This window comes from Puntigrus tetrazona, chromosome 7 (genome assembly GCF_018831695.1).
Source record: "Puntigrus tetrazona isolate hp1 chromosome 7, ASM1883169v1, whole genome shotgun sequence".
NCBI classification, from domain to species: Eukaryota; Metazoa; Chordata; class Actinopteri; order Cypriniformes; family Cyprinidae; genus Puntigrus; species Puntigrus tetrazona.
In genome coordinates, this window is record NC_056705.1 from 6,662,033 (window position 1) to 6,672,079 (window position 10,047).

The 10,047-nt window shown below is 41.9% G+C and overlaps 1 pseudogene; it reads right to left on the reverse strand.

Moving 5' to 3' along the window:
- Positions 1 to 6,751: 6,751 nt before the first annotated feature.
- Positions 6,752 to 8,282, reverse strand: LOC122349468 (annotated as a pseudogene).
- Between the last annotated feature and the right edge of the window lie 1,765 nt (positions 8,283 to 10,047).

Below are 10,047 nucleotides of genomic sequence, written 5' to 3' on the forward strand. Positions count from 1 at the left end.
ACAGCAATGAAATGCAGTGGAAAGTTTTTTTCAGGTTTAAGTTCATTTTCATGGCAAAGAAGGACTATGCAATCAGTCTTCATAACATTCTGGAGTATATGCAAATTGATATTACAAAAACTTAAGCAGCAACTTTTCCAATTTCCAATATTTATGTAATTCTCAAAACTTTTGGCCACAACCGTATATTATATTAAAATATATTAAAGTATTACTTCACTCCAAAATTAATATTTTGTCATTAAATACCCCTATGTCATTCCTAATTCATAAAAGCTTTGTTCATCTTCAGAACACAATTTAAGATGTTTTTTGATGAAACCGGGAGACTATTCATATTTGGCAAAAAAGTCAATTTAAGCTGTTGCAATGCAGGCCATGATTAGTTCTTGTGAGAAGAATAAAAGAGACCTACACAAATAATATATCTATATTTTATTATTGTAATTAATGACAAAGAAACATACATTATAATACATAGTGACTGTTCATATAATAAACAGAAGCAAACCCTATGCTTTATCAAAATCGCAGCGACAAAAATAAATTGAGATCATGTGGTTTCATCTTAGTCTTTGTAGCACAATCACCTTACAGTTTAGCATCATATAAGTTAAGCACTTTATTCTGATAAAAGAATCGCCGAATGCACACAAACGTGTTCTTGTTCTTACAGTCACACTAATGAACACCGCTTTGAGAACGAAAAACCTATATGAGGGTGGATTAGAACCCTGAACCTCAAAAATGTTCGACAAGGTCTTAACAGACTCAAAATTTCTAGATACGTTATATTATCCATGGGCCAGTCTCTAGTTACACCACTGTATAGGTCACTAAACATCTTCTGTTCCCTGTTGATGCACCTGCAAAATGTCTGAAAAAATCTGCTGTGTACAAACAACAGGCATAATGATGTCAGTTTTAAATATATTTTAAATTACGAACATCTTAAAGGCATCTAATATACGTCTATATTATCTATATAAATGAGCTGACTCTGGGGATGGTGGTCGTCCAGGACCAAACTTTCTTAGCCCTGTGTGTCGTGTCATATCATGTACTTCAAGGAATGAGGTTTTACTCCATGTTAAACTTCAAGAAGCACTTCTTCACTGCTGTGAAACAGATGCATCTCACACTTTTTTCACACCCATGTCAATAATATTGTCAATGAGAAATCCTGGTATCCTGGTATGGTAAGGCATAGGAGTCACGGACTCTGCTCCTTACCAAGCAACGCTATTAATTCATACAAGAAAAGCATAGGCTTCTATACTTTTACTCACAGTTCATGTAATTTTAAAAGTTTTTCTCACACCATGTGCTGCCGTGACCATGTGTCAGAACAGGAAGTCCCGCCTTCAAATGGTGCTCTATGACTCCCACACGTTATGGGACTGTTATATGATGCTTTTCAAACAATTAAATTGGTTGCAAATAATTCATAAAACAGCAGTGAACACGGGCCATAAGAAAAGTGCAGTAGAGGGTCGTAGGCTAAATAACTAGTCTGTTCCTGATCTATATATTCGCTTTGTCTCATTTTTCAAAAGTTCCTGTTGATGTTTCTTTACCTTTTCACGGCACCTTTGGCGTTCTTATAGTTGGTTTTCGCGCATTCTTTATCGCGCCAGTCACCGAACTGTGTCTCCCGCGCTTTGCATCCCGTAACTCCTCCCCGATCAGCCCGCGAGAGCCGCGACCCAACCACGACACCCGCAGCTGCAGCGAATTCCGGTCCCAGCCACTCCAACGCTGGCACGCCGCGGCGACGCACTTCAGCGCGCCGCAGCCCCGCCGCATTATCCCAGTGGCCCCCGCTGCCCGCCACGGCCCGCTTTCACCACTCCCGGGACATTCGCGGTCTTTCAGTAACGTGACAATGGAGGCCACAGCGACCGATGCCCAGAAAGGCACCGGTCAGTGTTCCCGCTGGTCACTCCCGCGAGCTTCACCAGAAGTTTTTGTGCACAATCTTTTGGCTTCCTCTCGCTTCTCTGCTAGCGACATGTTGACCTCGCCACGCTTCTTCATCTCCTCCTGAATCTCTTCCTCCATGATCTGAAGCAGCTCGCTGGTGTAGCAGCCGCTCGCTGTCCTTCAGCTTCTGCTCGATGGTCTCCAGCAGGTTTTTCACCTGGACTCTGTTGCTCCTGTATCCCATTTGCCGTTGTTTCCAGTATTTGCTGTCGATGACGTGACAGCGCCTCCACATTTATCAACCAGCTCCTGTAGCCTTGGACTCATCTTGATGAACTCCTCAATGGTTTGACCTTCTAGCTGCTCTCCGTGGAGTGAATAAAACCACCGAATGTTTGAAGGTATCTTCTCCACAGTACTCCACGATTTTATCCACCACCTCCATCTCTTGTCCTGTGTATCTGCCAACCTTCAGGACGATGGTGAACATGTTCGACCGAGAGAGCTCGATCATTGATCTAATGATCTCTGATTTGATGGGCCCTCATCCAGGCCGGTGTCGAAGAGTCCAGGCGTGTCAATAACCGTGGATCTTTTGCCGTGGACCTTCCCGTTTCCTCTTCACGCATTCAGCCGTCACAGATTCTGGTGAAGCTTGCTCTTGAAGACTTGCTGCTTGAGAATCGTGTTCCCGGCGCTCGTTTCTTGCCATCTCCGGTTTTCCCAAGAAGCACGATCCTTTTCTCGGTTGAGAGTCAGAAGCTGTTCGGGGGAAAAAAGATGTTGCTGTTGAAGGAATTTACTGTTTTAATAATCGCAATGAGGTCTACATATCTATAATGCTTTTTAAACATTAAAGACTAATATGGAAGCCCATTTCTGCCTTGTAGAAAAGCATGCTTTTGGTTATGAGACGAAAAGTTGAAATTATGACATATGCCATGTTGTTGACATAAAAAGCCATGCTTTTTAAAATTATACGATACATCAAAATGATGCACTCTCACAAACAAAAGCACAAAAGCCGCTACTAAGGTGGTGTCTTTTCAAAAGGTGCTTGTTTATACCAAAAGGATTCATTTTGGTACCATAAAGGTATATATTAGTATTTAAAGTGTACATATTTGAACCTAATAGATACAAAAGTGTACCTTTTAAAAGGATACTGCCCCAGTGACAGCTTTATACCTTTATTTCTGAGAGTGTGAAAAAGTCATAACTAAAGTTAAATCATTTAAAAAGTCAAAATATGGCCTAAGTCATTTGTGATATGTTAAAATTATCATACAATGCGTAATGATAGACATTAAGCGAGATGTAAAGTTAAAAATGATAAATATGACTGGTCCATAAGTATGTAACACTAAAAGCTGATATAGCATTGAATCAGAATGAAATAAAAGTCAAAACTCAGACAATAAAAATCCGAATGATGTCAAAATGTTGTGCTGTCATGTAATTAATTGTGATTTTTCGCATAAAAAATTAAAAAAAGGTTTTGTGTACATATATGTGTGTACGCTTTGTGTGTGTATATGTATGTATGTTTATATGTATGTATAAAAGTCAAAATGACATGGTACTCATACTCTTTGGGAATATGCTAAATGGTAGCCTGTTGTCTCTTACCTCCCATGTTCTTGTCCTGCCTACACCTGAGGCGCAGTAATCGAACCCACGCCGTGATAACAATGTTTTTATCTAAAATCTCACCCAGTCATGGTTCCTAATTCTCTATTTGATGGTTTAATGAAAGCTCCTGTAACACAAACGGCGTTAGACGCATCTCAGCTTAACAGCTTGAAGACACCCTTAAATGAGTCACTCCACACTACAGTTGAACTACTGGAATAACCAGAACAACTAGTCTCCACCTCCACCGCTCCACGTCACAATCTCATCTTCACACCAAAGTCTCTCTGGGCGATAAACAGATGGTAAACAACCCTAAACTCGGGTTAGTAGCAGAATACTACAACAGAAAATGACTCACATTACCTTTACTGTGTGTTTTCATTCTTGGAGTCAAATAGAAGGTAGTACTGTAAGTGATTTTGTCACGAATTTCTTTAATATGCAAACTACATGCCTACTAACAATCAGAGTGTAGGGTGGGCTTAGGTTAGTAGAATAAGACAAAGTTTCTGATAGTGGCCCATCAAATGTATATAAGATATTAAGAAGACAGTGTAGATGCAAAGTTGCATGCGCTTGGTATGACCTGAGCGCCTAAAAATACTCGTGTTATCACACTTCGAGAGATGATTCCCATGACCCATGCTGGGGTTTGTCAGGTCACACACCGATCGCTGGATCTCTGAGATCTTGTGAACTAACCGGCTGCAGGGAGCAGGGAATGTTGCCGCCTATGAAGTACACACCCAACTGACGCCTGTGCCTTTCAGACAGCTTTCTTACGAGCGAAGGAAAAAATACACACAACTAGTTTCACAAAAGGAAGCGCCACAATGTCCAAAAGAATCTGAACGAATCTTTATTTGATCAAATAATTCGCTTTTTCATACTGTAAACTAACTCTGATTTAGAGCAAGTGACCAATCGGTAGATGTGCTTCTACAGATCTCATCAAATTACAAAAATGCCCATCTTGAAATAGAATGACGTTTAATGTAAAGACATTATGAATCCAGATAAACCAGTCTGCTAAGTCGGAGTTATGACCTTATATGAGATGAATCGATAAAAGTGTCCTTTCGCCGTGAAGAACATCTGGCCATTTTGTAAAAAGCGTGATTAATTCTGAAATGCATTCGATCGAGTTCGCTCGACCATTTATGTCTGAATGAACACTACGCCGCAATTCAATAAATAAAAGTTGACTCTCTTTATATGGAACATAAATTAAATATCTTTATTATAAACCTCTCAATTAAACCTACCTTTGCATTTTGAAGTACGTGTCCGGTCATATATTATAATATGTATTTTATTAGAAGATCACGAGCTGCTAGACAAATATGACAGCGTAGGGAAAACGCTAAAGATAAAGCATTAGCATTTTCATCTCGAAAATGTACTTTCACAAACGTAAAAATTAAGCCAAAACACAAATCGTTTTCATATCATAACTTTATTTGTTCTTGATACATTTAAAAATATTACAACGCAGTATAAAAGGTTTTGCCCTGGAACGTTCACCTCTGTTATGAACGAGACCTGGCGTGATAACACTGACACGTGACAGACGCATACAAACACTTACAGTAGTTGAACACAGCGACGTGGAGCTCCTTTATAAGGCAGCAGTGGCACAATCAGAAATACACTAATCACATTCAAACACCAGCAACGGGGCGCTCGGGCCTTCTGAAAGTTCGTGATTATGAGTTGGGCGGTCATGTTTTTTGTGGTTTCACCTGAATGTTTAAAACGTGAACGGACTCTGGAACCCCACACAGAAGAGGGTTCATTAAAATACAAGAAAATATAGTTTTTAGCAGCACTCAACACTCAAGATGGGTTTGGTGTACATTAATCGTATGAAATAAAACTTTTGTTCACATGATGTGTGTGCTATGTATATTTATTATCCACACACACACACACACACACACACACACACACACACACACACACACACACACACACGCATACATTTATGTATTTAAGAAATATATTGGTTCTTATTTTTAGTTTCATATACAGCAATAAACTTTGATTATCGTTGCAATATAAATATATAATATCATATGAAAATACCTGAGATCACTTTCAAACCTTTTAAAACCTATACTGCTTTAGTCATGTTCTATAAAACAAAAGAGGTTTTTTTTGTAGAGTATGGATGAAAGGCATCGCACGTGGAGGATTTAACCAAAGATTACCCAGCTTTATCCCAACAAGCCTTCTAATGCTTTTAGTTACGCAGAGGCACTTTGGTTTTGGGGAAGATCTACTCCATAAGACTGCAACAAATCATATCAGATCATAAGATCGACTTTCTAGAGATTCTAGCAATTATCACGATTTGATTGTTGTCATTATATACATCAGTATCACTCTATTCTCTTATCTGTTACTGTTCTACATGAAGAAAAGTGATTTATTGTGCTACAAAGAATTCTTCTCTGTCAAAATGATCCATACATTTTCATTCAATTTCTATTTTCTGAAGTTAGAGAGTAGCGTTACATTTGGTATATTAATATGATATAACAACATTTATAGAATAGCTCTGATTTACACTTGATTATTTTCCCATGTTCCTTTGTATCCTGCTGTGGTCTGCTCTCCTGATTTAATTTATACTGCCATGATATAAGGTGGATCTTTAGAGTTATTAGTGGTGTGTTATATTAAAATAACTGAATGCTATTACACTTTTTAAAATTTCTCTTATTTCACCGATCAAGGGTTGAAGGGTGAGTTAAATACCACCTCATTGTCCTCAGTTTGTAAAATGCTTAAAGAGCTTAACGCTTTTATGTTTAAATTGACACTCCCATAATTTGCGCAAAGCATGATGGGGCATGGAAAAGGTGATGGATAACGCTTTAATTATTATATCTTGTATTATATGTATATTTAAGCATCGCAATATATTTGAAACAATCTTAATTAACTCCACTTAATGATATTTCACTTATTTAAAACAGCACGATTTCGATCAATCAAACTACTAAAACAATACCGCTGCTTCGATGACATCGTGGTGGTGTTTATGCAGGTTTAACTCATAAACACGATCTTTCTGATTTGAACGCACTCATTACTCACTTGAAACTTGGAATAAAAAGCACAAACTCATTGGTACAGTCTTAGCTTTCAAAGATTTCGTTGCCAGTGTCAGGGATGACCGCCGCCTCTCTCAAACTGGAATGAAGACCAGTCTGGCTGAATACACCAGATCGGGCCAGATAGATCTGTGAAGTTGACAGCGGTGAGAACGCCACAGCCACTCAATTTATCCCACGGACACAAACCGTGGCTGTGCTGACAGAAGAACGGCCGACTCGAGCTCCCGGAATAACGCTTGTCGTAAATTGAAGATCGCCAAATGATGGTGGCGGTGAGGTACATGACGACCGCCAGCAGGGCGTAGGGGCGAAAGGAAGCGCGAACGGAACGGGCAGGTACCCGTGCATTCGCGACGCACATGATCACGACGCCAAATCACTAAGCAGATGCAGTAGACGGGCCATGCACCACTTCAGCGCGGGCGTGGCTCCTCGTAAGAGTTGGTTGCTGACGAACACGTAATATGACGCTGGCCACGGGCTGTCTCGCGACACCTTCAGCAGGCCCGGAACCGCGGCTATGTACTCCGCGATTTCGCCCGCTGCGCCGCCAGACTGCACTTCTTCGACGAAATACGCCACGGGCGCCAGGCAGGAGAAGACCGCTGAGACGATACGGGTGGTCCCGGCCTCGTGTGCACCGCCGCCTTCAGGAAGTAGAGCGGGAAGATGACGGACGCCGACAGGCAAAGCAGCGGCCGTAGCAGGGCGAAGGTGATCGGAAGTTGTTCCAGGACACAGGGGCGCGCGACTGGAGACCCATGAGCTCCACCACCAGGACCAGCAGGGTCCCCGCAAGCTGAACGCCCAGCAGAAGATGCACCAGTCAGACATGCTGCCGCTGACCGCCGCCTCCGTGGCCGCCACGCTGAACGCATTACGCAGGTGAACACCAGAGCGGCCAAACGCACTCCACACAGGAGACGGAGGACTTCAACACCAGCAGAGGCATGATTGGAGCAGTCGTTGGACGGTCTTCTGGTGACTCTGCAAAGAACAAACAGAGAAGCAGATGGAGCATCTGAATCAACAAAGCATGGCCTGGGACATCTGACACACCTAATGAGCGCTTTTACAACCCAGCAGGAACCACCCAAGACGCTGATTGAATTGTAGTTGCGTAAGGTTGACCAAATTCAACGTAATTCATTGTCTAATATGAATGCTAAATTGATGCCCAATAACGAACATCAGCTGATGTTGATATTTTGCTGCGTGAACCGAAATCCAAGGTTGGTACTGACGTCAACTCGATTTTCAGTTTCAACTAAAATGCAACCCAACGTTATATAGATTGGCTAACTATCCCAGCTCAGGAAGCAAACACAAGAATCTATGAACATGAACACTTTTTTAGGCAACGGTTGATGCGTTAATGGCACATTTTAATTTTACTTGTGCAAAAAAGAGGGCTAAAATAACGCACCGCCTGAATCAACGGCTACGCCATTGGCTGTGAAATCTGACAAACTCCAATCACTGATTGTGTTACTGCAACCACACGCTCAAGAGAAGCACCTCAGCCCCGGATGCAAGTGTAACCTGGCTGAGGTTTGACACTTTAGCGTGGCCTGCTTCCTGCACCGCGCTGAAGTACTGCATTCATGCTTTGCTTCAAAAAAGTTGTTTTAAAGAGATAGTTTACCAATATTGAACATTTGGCATCCTATACACACCTGTGTGGTGTATTGGGTGAGTGTTGCTGGTAGATATTTTGAAGAATGCGTGAATAGCTGCTTGTAGTCAATGGTTTCGCTATCATTATAAAATTCCCACTGTACGAGATAACTGGCACAAGTTAAGCTCGTTCCTTCCACCTGTCATTTCAAACTGATTCACGATAGCGCAGTAATTGGCAATCGGACAACCAGATCTCCTTTTTAAAGCAGAGTAAAGATGGGTTTAGTTTGGAATGGCATGCAGATTTTTTGTGTACTGCTCCTTAAGAGCTTGACACTTAGAGTTACAACTGCACGCATTATTTCACAATTTCAGCTACTTTTGACTAGCTTATGAATCCCATGAAGTAACACCAACGTATCTAATAAAACCCATATCAGCAGAAGTGACTTTAGCTGTGGCTCATTTCCTCCACGTTGCTAGCAGATGTTTTGATAGCAAACCAAAAGAATATCTCGCGGCTGGGGTTTTAAACTTTAGGCCAGATTTATACTATATATCACCTCAGTGTTAGTATTTTATTTCATTGCGTGGCCTGTGTGCAGCTAGGTCAGACGTTACTCTCAGATTCTGCCTCGCCCCCCATCTCCTCAGCAGCTAACGGATGTGGCGGCGGGGTGGCTGGCTTGGCTCGCGGCTCGGATGATGAGGTCGAGATGAACGTGGGCTTCGGAGGAAACCAAAAGTTCGTATCCTCGAGAGCTAAACGCGTTTAAAAGGATCTGGTTGGATGCGCTTAACAAGCGCTTTTAAAGACGGCAGGAGTTCGACACGCACGCGGTGTACGCGCGAGTATAAAGTATTTTCACAAAAGCGTGTATATGAGAGACGCATTCTCAGGCTGATCACAAAAACTGAAAAACAAAATGCGATGCAAACACGAGACCGACGCAAAACAGACCAGTCCGAAGGAAAACGTGGAAGGCAAATAATAATACAGATATACCTTTGCGCAGACTTTTTCCGCTTTTTCAAGTTTTAATCACGAAGGAGAATCGAGCCCTTCTCTCTGCGACGCCGTTCCCGATGTTCTCTTCCTTAACGGGATTCGCTTTCGTCCTCCACGCCCATTTCTCCTACCAAATTAGCGCTGCCTTTCTCGCCGCTCGGCCTCCATGGAGATCGAGTAAAGGATTTGATGCTAAAATTAGGATGTTACTACACATTGTCTCAAAGTTCGGCCTTACGAAACAAAAATGCGGACTAAGCCGCAACTCTGCCCTAACTTCACTTGCTCTGATGTGCAATTCCTGTGTATGAATCTTTGAATCTTGGCTTTGTTTTGGAGTGGAACTCAAGCAACAGTTTCAGATCTCTGTGTGGACAGCAACCGAAACCCGGGCGACTGAGGTTAATGACTGCCGCACGTAATCTGAAATAAAACTGGGGCGGGTATGGAGCAAATAATTACAATAATATGATAAACAATGAGGTTAACGTTAGATAGTTTAACGGCAATGAGTAGCCTAACTAATCATGGTAAAAAACTTGTAAAATCCTGCTTTGAAATTGTTTCAAAAATTACAGACTTTGAGGGATAGTGTAATATCATACTACTTTTTGGTACCGCGGCAGGCGGCTCTAACGTATTCCCGGTGGTCTAGTATGTGGGATTCGCGCTTCGACTGCCGCGGCCCGTTCGATTCTGTCAGGGAACATGGCTTTTTTTCCTGCATACTTGGAGAGG